We start from the raw sequence: 9412 nt of genomic DNA, 5'->3' as shown, positions 1-9412 counted from the left end.
CCTGGTCACACGCACAAACAGTCTGGAAACACAGATACGAAGAAAAATACAACAGAGAAATCAAGGTCGGGATAGAAACCGTCAAATAACGAAGTTCTTGATGTACAAGAACGAAAAATGTGCCCAGACAGTCCGCTGAGTTCTTCCAGCATTTTGTCTGTGATATTGCCGATATAACAGATTTTATGAGCATTTCAACTCTGACAAAGGTCAAAGGGAATTGTATTGAGCCGGAGGGCGGTGAATCTGGAATTCTTTGCTGTCGACGGCGAGTCACTTGGTATGTTTAACGCGGAGGGTGGTAGTTACTTGCTCAGTAAGGAAGTCAAAGACTGGAGAGAGAAGGCGTGAGAATGGAGTTGATGAGGATAATAACTCAGCCAAGATGGAATGGGGCAGACTGACTCTGCTCCCTTCTCTTACGGTCTTCTGACCGTATCCCATCAGCGCCTGGGTTCAAGTGTACAGAGTTGTTCGCACTTCTGTTGTTTATGTTTTCTCAACGTCGTATTTATTGTTCTGTGTTTAGCAGTCTGCATTTCACGGGTGGTGTAGAAAACTGCAAAAAATACAGCGTGATATAATCAATTGCAGGTTGATTGTGTGGTTAAGAAGGCATACGATGTATCTACCTTCATCAACCGTGGGATTGAGTTCAGGAACCGACAGGTAATGTTACAGCTATATAGGACCCTGATCAGACCCCACTTGGAGTACTGCGCTCAATTCTGGTCACCTCACTCCAGGAAGGATTGGAAACCATAGAAAGGGTGCAGAGGAGATTTACAGGGATGTTGCCTGGATTGCGAGCGTGCTTTATGAGAATAGGTTGAGTGAACTTGGCCTTTTGTCGTTGGAGCGACGGGGGATGAGAGGTGACCTGATGGAGTTGTATAAGATGATGAGAGGCATTGATCCTGTGGATAGTCGGAGGCTTTTTCCCAGGGCTGAAAAGGCTCACGCGAGAGGGCACAGTTTTAAGGTGCTTGGAAGTAGGTACAGATGGGAAGTCAGGAGTAAGTTTTTTTTATGCAGAGAGTGGTGAGTGCGTGGAACTGGCTGCCGGCGGCGGTGGTGGAGGCGGATGCAATAGGGTATTTAAATAGACTCTCGGATAGGTACATGGAGCTCAGAAAAATAAAAGGCTCTGTGTCCCCCGAGGTAATGTCAAAAGTAAGTCCATGTTCGGCACAGCATTATGGGCCGAATGACCTGTATTGTGCTGCAGGCTTTCTATGTTTCAATGTTTCTGTATATAGAAAGTTAACACAAATGTTAGAGCGGGCATCGGAAGCTGGAAATGGGAGGTATTAATAGGGGACGCCGAAAAGGCGGACGAACTTAAGTATTTTGCGTCCGTCTTTTACGATGAGGATACCAGCAATATGTCAGAAAGTCGAGAGGGTCAGGGGAAGTAAGTGAGTGTAGTTGCTATTACTAAGGAGAAGGTGTTTGGAAGCTGCAAGGCCGCAAGGGAGATGTCCCCTGACCAGATGGACTACAGCGCGGGTTTCTGAAAGGAGCTGACGAGATTATGGAATCGTTAATAGTGATCTTTCAGGAATCACGGGCTTCTGGAGTGGTTCAGAGAACTGGAAAATTGCAAATGTCATTTTACTCTTCTCGACGGGAGGGAAGCAAAACACAGAACACTACAGACCGGTTAGCAGGGCTGTTCTGAGTGGGAAAATGCTGGAGTCCATGAGGTTTCTGGGTGCGTGGAGACACCTGTTAAAATAGGCCGGTCAACATGGTTTCTTTCAGGGGAAATCTTACCTGACAAATCTGTTGGAATTCTTTGAGGAAATAACAGGCAAGATGGACAAAGGAGCGTCAGTGGATGTTGTTTACTTGGATTTTCAGAGGCATTTGTCAGGAGCCGCAGATAAAGCTGCTAAACAACATTAGAGCCCATGGCATTACAGGAAAGATAGAGCACGGACAATATATTTGTAACTGGTGCGAGGCAAAGGCTGGGAATAAATATGGACTTCTCAGTTGTTTGTCGGTAACTAGTGGTGTTCTGGAGGGGTCTCTGCCTTGTATGATATATGTCGATGCTCTAGATGACGAAATTGATTGCCTTGCATGTGACAGAAAATTAGGTGGAGGGGCTGGTAGTGTTGATGTCGCAGGAAAATCGCAGAAGGTCTTAATCAGATTTGGAGAATGGACAGATAAGTGGCAGATGGAATACAGAGTATGGTAGTGTATGGTCATACACTTTGGTAGAAGATATAAAAATGTGGACAACTTTCCATATGAGGAGCGATTTCGGAAATCGGAGATGTAACTGGACTGGCGAGTTCTCGTGCAGGATTCTCTAAAGGTTAAGTTGCAGGTTGAGTCGATGGTAAGAAAGGCAAATGCGGTTTTAGTATTCATTCCGTGAGGACGGGCATTTAAAAGCAAGGATATAACGAAGATTTAAGACTTTGATCAGATTCATTTGAAGTATTGTAGAAAAGTTGGGCCCCATTTCTAATAAAAAATGCGGGGGCGTTGTGTGGGCACAGAGGAGTTTCACGAGAATGATCCCGGAATGAAACGGCTAAAATACGAGAAGCGTTTGGTGGCTCCGAGCCTCTGCTCGTTGGAATTTAGAATGTTACATACCCCGTAACTGGGTTGCCAAACCAGCAGAAATGGACCACTTAGTTGGAGTCTGGATTACTGGAACTAAGAAAGTTTTATTAAAGAAATAAGCAACGCAGTACTCTAATCAAAAGGATATAAATGCAGTAGTTTAGCAATGATAAAACACACATGTACACAGAACTAGGATAATAGGATCAATCAAGCTCTATCGCAGTCTAGGGGTAAATGATCAGTTTCAAGTGACGCAAAGTTCAGATCAATTTAGTTCAGTTCAGTTCGCAGTAATCACTGTTGTGCAGTTGGGGCGGAGAGAAGAGAGAGAGAGCTAAAGCGAATGAATATTCAAAACGGATTCCAAACAGACCTTCGATATTCCTCTCAGTTAGCCTTCGGGCGAGTCCTTTGTAATGTCTTTTGAGGTCACCGACTGTGATCCCTCCGTTCCAGATACGATCGTTCTTCTGCGGCGAACCCGGCACCCAGGCAAGGGCGGACACACACACCAGGTCCCGCCCGATCCACTGCACCTCTTCCTAGAGATGCTGCCTGGCCTGCTGCGTTCACCAGCAACTTTTATGTGTGTTGCTTGAATTTCCAGCATCTGCAGAATTCCTGTTGTTTGGGGCACACCGCTTCCAGGGTTTCGTTACCTCGTGGTGTCGTGTGTCTCTTGCCTTAGCGAACCTGTCCCTTTTTATCCCCCTGCTGGGGTATCGCCTGTCCATCAAACTTCAAACAGTTCAGGGTTCAAAGCCACCGGTGTCTGACAATACTCGGAACCGTGTCTCCTTTCGGTCATCTCTCTCGTCTCTCTCTTACGCTAATCTCTCTTATGCTAACCTTGCATGTTCCCCCATTGTCCTCTTATCGGCATCAATCTTCCGATAACTGATTCTTTTGTCACAATAAGAATGAGGGAGGATCTCATTGAAACCTATCGAATATTGAAAAACCTATAAAGAGTGGATGTGGAAAGTATGTCAGCCCAGCTTCTATGACCCTGACGCTGATGTTGAGCCGAATCGCCCTGGAACATAGTCATGAGTTCTTTTGAAAAAATGTCCTCCTGTCTCCCAGGCTGAGTGTCGCAGCTGTCATGACCGAGGGATGAGGGCGGTAGACCAGAAGTTCATTAAAGTTTCAGCGGGCATGTTCCACTGCGGAGGCAATAAACCGTGTCCACGTAATTTCAAATTATTTTATTCCGTCTCCCAAAGAGTTAATTTTGTCGCCGTCTCCTGATAAAACTATAGAATAAAGAAAAGAAAACGATGTATTTTATTGCGCTGTAAAGCTCTTGTTATGAATTCAGGGCGTTCATTGGAAAATCCATGGATTGAGTGACTCTGGTCACTCTAAATATGCGGATGATCATCTGAAGCCAACATGGACTGACCTGCTTTCCTGTTGAGCCGTACATCTTCAGAATTGGTCCCGACTCCTGATCTTGTGGCTCAGTGAGTTTGCAAAGAAATGGGATTATACCAGAGAGTATCGGCTCTCCTGACCGGACAAACCTTATGACCCTCTGCCCCATCCCCTCTGTCGTTAAAGATACCTTTCCTCAGGCAGGCCGGAGATCAGGGTTGTTTGGGTCTACCTTCCTCAGGCGGCGATAGAGGCCACAGGAGGAAATAGCCTACTTTGTGTCAATTCAGCTGCAGCTCAGCCCCTGTCCATTGATATTTATGCCGAAGGACAGCCCGGAGACAAAGAAAGAGAATGCGGAAGAGACACGGTAGAAGATGAACAGAATGTGTGACAGCAGGGCCACTGAAACTGGGTTCAGTAAATAATGTGCAACACATTCATTGCTGACATGTCGGGAACAAGGTTTCCGAATGGGTCGGAGCACAGACAGCACAGAGATAATATCAGGATGGGGCAGGAGATAGCAAATACGAGAAGAAAAGCAGAGAGGAAGGTGCGAAATAAATCAACAAAGAACGGTTAATAAAGGAAACATTTATAAAGGAAGCCCTCCATTGGAGCTTAGAAAAATAGAGGGCAATGGGTAACCCCAGGTAATTTCTAAGGCAAGGACATGTTCAGCACAGCATTGTGGGCCGAAGGGCCTGTATTGTGCTGTAGGTTTTCTGTGTTTCTATGAAACGATGTGACGTCAGCAAAGAATCGACAAATAAAAATGAAGAGAAGAATGAGCGACGTCCACAACGGAGCAGCGCGTCACCACGTTCAGACAACAGCAGAGAGGCGCAGCGGCAGCGTGCTGGGCCCATGGGCGTCCATTCGGCCGGTAGATTGACGATTGTTTCCATGGAGAGCTCTGGAGGTGTCGGAGCTCCTATCAAATTAACCCGGGTTTATCAGCATAGTAGAAAACTGTCCTGACGTGTGTAAACTTAGAGAGCGTCATAAGGAGAACTTTATGCGGATGTTTTTGGAATCTGGAACCCATGCCTGAGTTGACTGACGAGGCAGGTACACTCACAACATTAGAGAATTGTCTGGGCGACCACCTGAATCATCAAGACACTGAAGGCAACAGCTAGTAAACGAGCCCTTTTCTGGTGATCGGTAGTTGATTGTTAGCACGGACATTGTGGGCCGAAAGGTCTGTTGTAGGGCCGCATGATTCTGTGAATCTATATTACATTTTGAATCACAATAAAGGCTTTTATTTACTCTAGTAACGGGGGAAGGGGCTGAGAGAGATCCCATTGTGTATAAATAGACAGAGTGTGTGGTGAGCAGACTGACGGCACTCAGTGTGAACACATCATCTACATGTTTTGATGTGTCCGAGTTGGCTGTGGGAATCTGAGTTAGAGTAAGAGCAGGAAGCTGCACTGATCGGTTCACCGGGGAAAATGCGAGGGAAAGCATTTCCATCCTTGATCCACTGGCCAGCCCAGGGTGAATAATAATTTTACATTCACCAGTCGATTTAAATAACTTCGGGAATTCGTACGCGAGTTGTCAGGGTTGGCCCACTCGGACGCTAGAAGTGTATGACTGTGGTTCGAGCTGTTTTCTGAATGTGGTCACTGTGATTCCTCACTCTAGTGCAGTTCCTGTTATGTCCGGTTGAGGTCGCCATCCTCCGAGAGACCGGAGATACACAACACCCAGTGTTTCAATGAAGTGGGAGTGATCGCTTCAGAATTGGATTAGCTACATATCGTTTCCCGCCTGTCGCACTAAAAAAACAGAAATATAAATATATAACTGTGATTGAAAATGTTGATTCCAACAACACGGATTTGGGCTCGAATGAGGGCAGTTCCTTTCGCTAATCCTTGAACACAACAGGTGACTGAATCGCTGGAGCAAACTGAGACACTGCTGTGGGAGGGACACGAGTGAAAGGCTCCAGTATTACAGCTGAGAAACATCAAGGTAATTCTGTTCACCCTCCTGTCCTCTTAAATGTGCATGACATGAAGTACAAACAGCAGTTCCTCGTTAGTATAGTGGTTAGTATCCCCGCCTGTCACGCGGGAGACCGGGGTTCAATTCCCCGACGGGGAGATTGTAATTTTACTTCATTATTCAACGGGAATACTGAATTCAAAAGACAAATAAAAGCGGACAAAGAATTGATGTTTACGCTAATCAGTCCATTGGGATTTGGGAAGGATGGAATTGCTCGGGCTGCTGTGAACCTTCCGAGAAGAAAGTGGTGTTATTGTCAACCTCTTTCCTCAAGTATCCCCTGAGAATCTATATCTCAGCACCGTTCTTTGTTACTTGTTCGTTGTTACACAGAGTCCATAATTCCGAGCATATTAATCCGGGGCTTTTGCTGTCAACTATGAATTCCCGCATGTTCCCACCACAGTAGTAAGGTAACTAACTAATATCAGTCCAGACGAAGGGTAGCGGTCGGAAACGTCGACTGTTTACTCTTTTCCATCGATTTGCTTGGTCTGTTAAATTCCTTCAGCATTTTGTGTGGGTTGCTTGGATTTCAGCATCTGCAGATTTCTCTTGTGTGTGGCCAATATTAAGTGTCACCCTGGAACACTTCGTTTGCATCCTCATTTTGCTTTGGTGTGCAAAATGGCTCCAGTCCCTTGCTGTGCAAAGGGAAACTCTGCTCTTCAAAGACCTTTCTTCCCTGGGTTGACTGCACACTGTCTGTGAACTATCCTTGCCGAGGCGCTACATTAACTTGACTTGCTGTAACATACACAGTCCCCACTTCCCTTTGCGTCCTGTAAAGGACCACATGAATTGTGGATGCAGCTGAATTGCACAGAAAATTCGAGTCTCCCCAGTGATCCTGTCATCGTCTGTCTGCACAGTAGGATTTCTGAACGATAGGAGGCAGCTGTCCTTCAGGTCCTCTCTCCACAGAGTGCTCTCAGTAAGATATCTAAACAAGTTTCAACACCAGCAAGAATATAAACCCCCTTGCCCACTATACACTGGAGTTACACAAACTTCCTGGCAGAGAATGAGGCTAATCAGAAGGATTCCAAAGCTGATGATAGAGTCGTATGTAACTCCTGCCCAAACTTCTTCACTTTAACAGCTTCTAACGGGATCTGCACGGATAAAATCGACGATGTTTTGCATTATTTCAGTCTAATAATGACACAAGTGACTCGCTTCTCGGCCAACAGGAAGTTTAATCCTGTTCAGATTTGAAAGGCCATGATACAGCTTGCTGCCACTTTGTTAGAAATGTCTTTGATGACCAGACTTGTATCATGTGGCACTATAGCAGTGTTGTTAGCCGATCACTGCAACACTGGGGTCATACTGATGCTCTCACGATCCCGTCTGGTAGGTCCCCAGAACAGGAACACTACAATCCAGTTACACTCATCAGTCTCCTTCGTGCTTCAATGCTGGCAGGTGTTAGTATTTTTTGCTACACATGCCAAGTATCAATAAATATTTGACGGCTTTTGTTCAGGCCAAAGGCTCAATTTAAAGGCAAAGAGGATACTCCTGGCAAACAGCAGTAGGCCTGCCATCCAACACTATAAGTGCCATTAACATAAATTATAGGATCACTGGTGACATGGACATTGCACGTAGTGTTACCTAAATCTGTTCCCATTACCTGGTAGTTGCAGTAACAGACTTCACCCTCATCCTCATGAAGCAGCTTCAGAGCTGAGGATTCATGCAGTCCATGATGAGAAGTTTATGGCCATCGTTCAAAGCAGTTCCATTGGCTAGTGTGATTTCTCTGGGCAGTGTGGTCCAGTGCTCCCTTCACAGCTCTAATCTTCTTATCAGAGTGGAAAACAGAATCACAGTCAGTACAATTGAGGGGTAGAGATTGCACTGTTAACCCACCTTCTGAATGTCTGGGCCCCCTACAGCACGCTCAACAACTCGACCGTTTAGTACCAACATGCATTCATAACTAAGGGTTATGTTGTTTGAATGGAACAGGAGCTGTGCTACCTCATCTGTGACATGAAGTGCAGGAACCACATACCCACTAATATTTCTCCCAGTATCGGATCAGGAGAAGAAGCTGTCGATACCAAACCCTGACATGCGGGCTTACATCAGGTGCTATTTTACAATGGGCAGAATTACAATTGTACAGCTTCTACAGTACAGTTTGGGAAAGGACGATTTAAAGTAAGCTTCATAGTCTGTGGTGGTGATGGCGATAGAGGCTGAAACTGACTGTTATCAAAGTTGCCTTAGTGCTGAGGGTATCTTTAAGCTCCGTGGGAAGGCTGTCTCCATCTTTTACCTCTACGGTGTCCACCGCCAACATCCCCATGTTTGCTAAAGTGAATCAAAGAAAAGCAAAACCCACACAGTTAGAATAGCTTTTTCTAAACAATGCTATATGCTTTTCAAAACAAAAAATAATACCAGTCACAAGTGGGTGACAAGTCAAAAGCATGTAAAGCAGGTAATGTTGAAAGGTAGAGTGAAACTGTAAACAGAAGTTAATCTCGCAATGATCAAAAACAATGGGGTTACTGTCATTTTTATTAAATATAAAACAGAACACAAGTTAAAATAATGTTCAAATTAATAAATAATTAATCAAATTAATAAAATAACAGGCAACTGTCACAATATTTTTATACAACGGTCAATATTACTGATATAATGGTAGAGCAGTCCAGGGAGTCTCCAGTCCTCACACAAATATTATCCATTCCCTTAACAGTTTGAATCACTTGATTTCATCTGGAATTCTTGTAAACTACTCAGAATTCTACTTACCTCTTTTCATCTCAAACAAGTAACAGTCTGCATTTTATTTAACCTGGGCTAATTTACTCATCATTTACAACAACATTCATTACGGTCGAGTAAATCCGTGAACTTCTGAAATATTTTGCTTGTCTCCTTTATAAATTCATTAACGTGCTCATCTGCTTTTTGTGCAATACTGTGTATCATATGTCACTGTGGAGTGTGAAGGAAACACTTCAATATAACACGCCATTTTAGTTCAAAGTGCATAAAAGTCTCCATATTGCTCATTCTTCCATCGTGCTAGTGAGAGGTTTACACCTGCCTGGTCGAGTACTCAGGAGACACGACTGGGGTGGGCTTTGTTGTAACCATACCTGTGGGAGGCAGAGGTACAGCAGGTTCCTACTACTTCCTACTCAGACATTGGTACCAGTTGTGTCTTGTTACACACTGAGGTAGACTCGATTACATTTTCCTGTTCTTTCTAAGTCTTTTTTCTCTAACTTTATTTCATCTTCTTTGCTCTTACTGTAAGAAGCAACCAATTATATTTGCATTTCACTCTGGGTGAACACCACAGTGCACCTGAAAGTTTCCTCACACTTTTCTCCTTATATCTGTACTTCTGCAAGCGCTCCCTTCTTCCATTCCACCCACTTCTCAACAC

At 44.6% G+C, this 9412-nt stretch overlaps 1 non-coding gene across 1 annotated transcript; it reads left to right on the top strand.

Moving 5' to 3' along the window:
- Window positions 1-6018: 6018 nt before the first annotated feature.
- On the top strand, window positions 6019-6090 carry trnad-guc (transfer RNA aspartic acid (anticodon GUC)). Its single transcript has one exon. It is a non-coding gene; the product is annotated as a tRNA-Asp (tRNA).
- The last annotated feature ends 3322 nt before the right edge of the window (window positions 6091-9412 follow it).

The sequence above is a fragment of the Mobula birostris genome, chromosome 28, assembly GCF_030028105.1.
Source record: "Mobula birostris isolate sMobBir1 chromosome 28, sMobBir1.hap1, whole genome shotgun sequence".
NCBI lineage: Eukaryota > Metazoa > Chordata > Chondrichthyes > Myliobatiformes > Myliobatidae > Mobula > Mobula birostris.
Note: the sequence above shows the minus strand (reverse complement) of the source record. Positions and strands in the feature narration are given on the sequence as shown.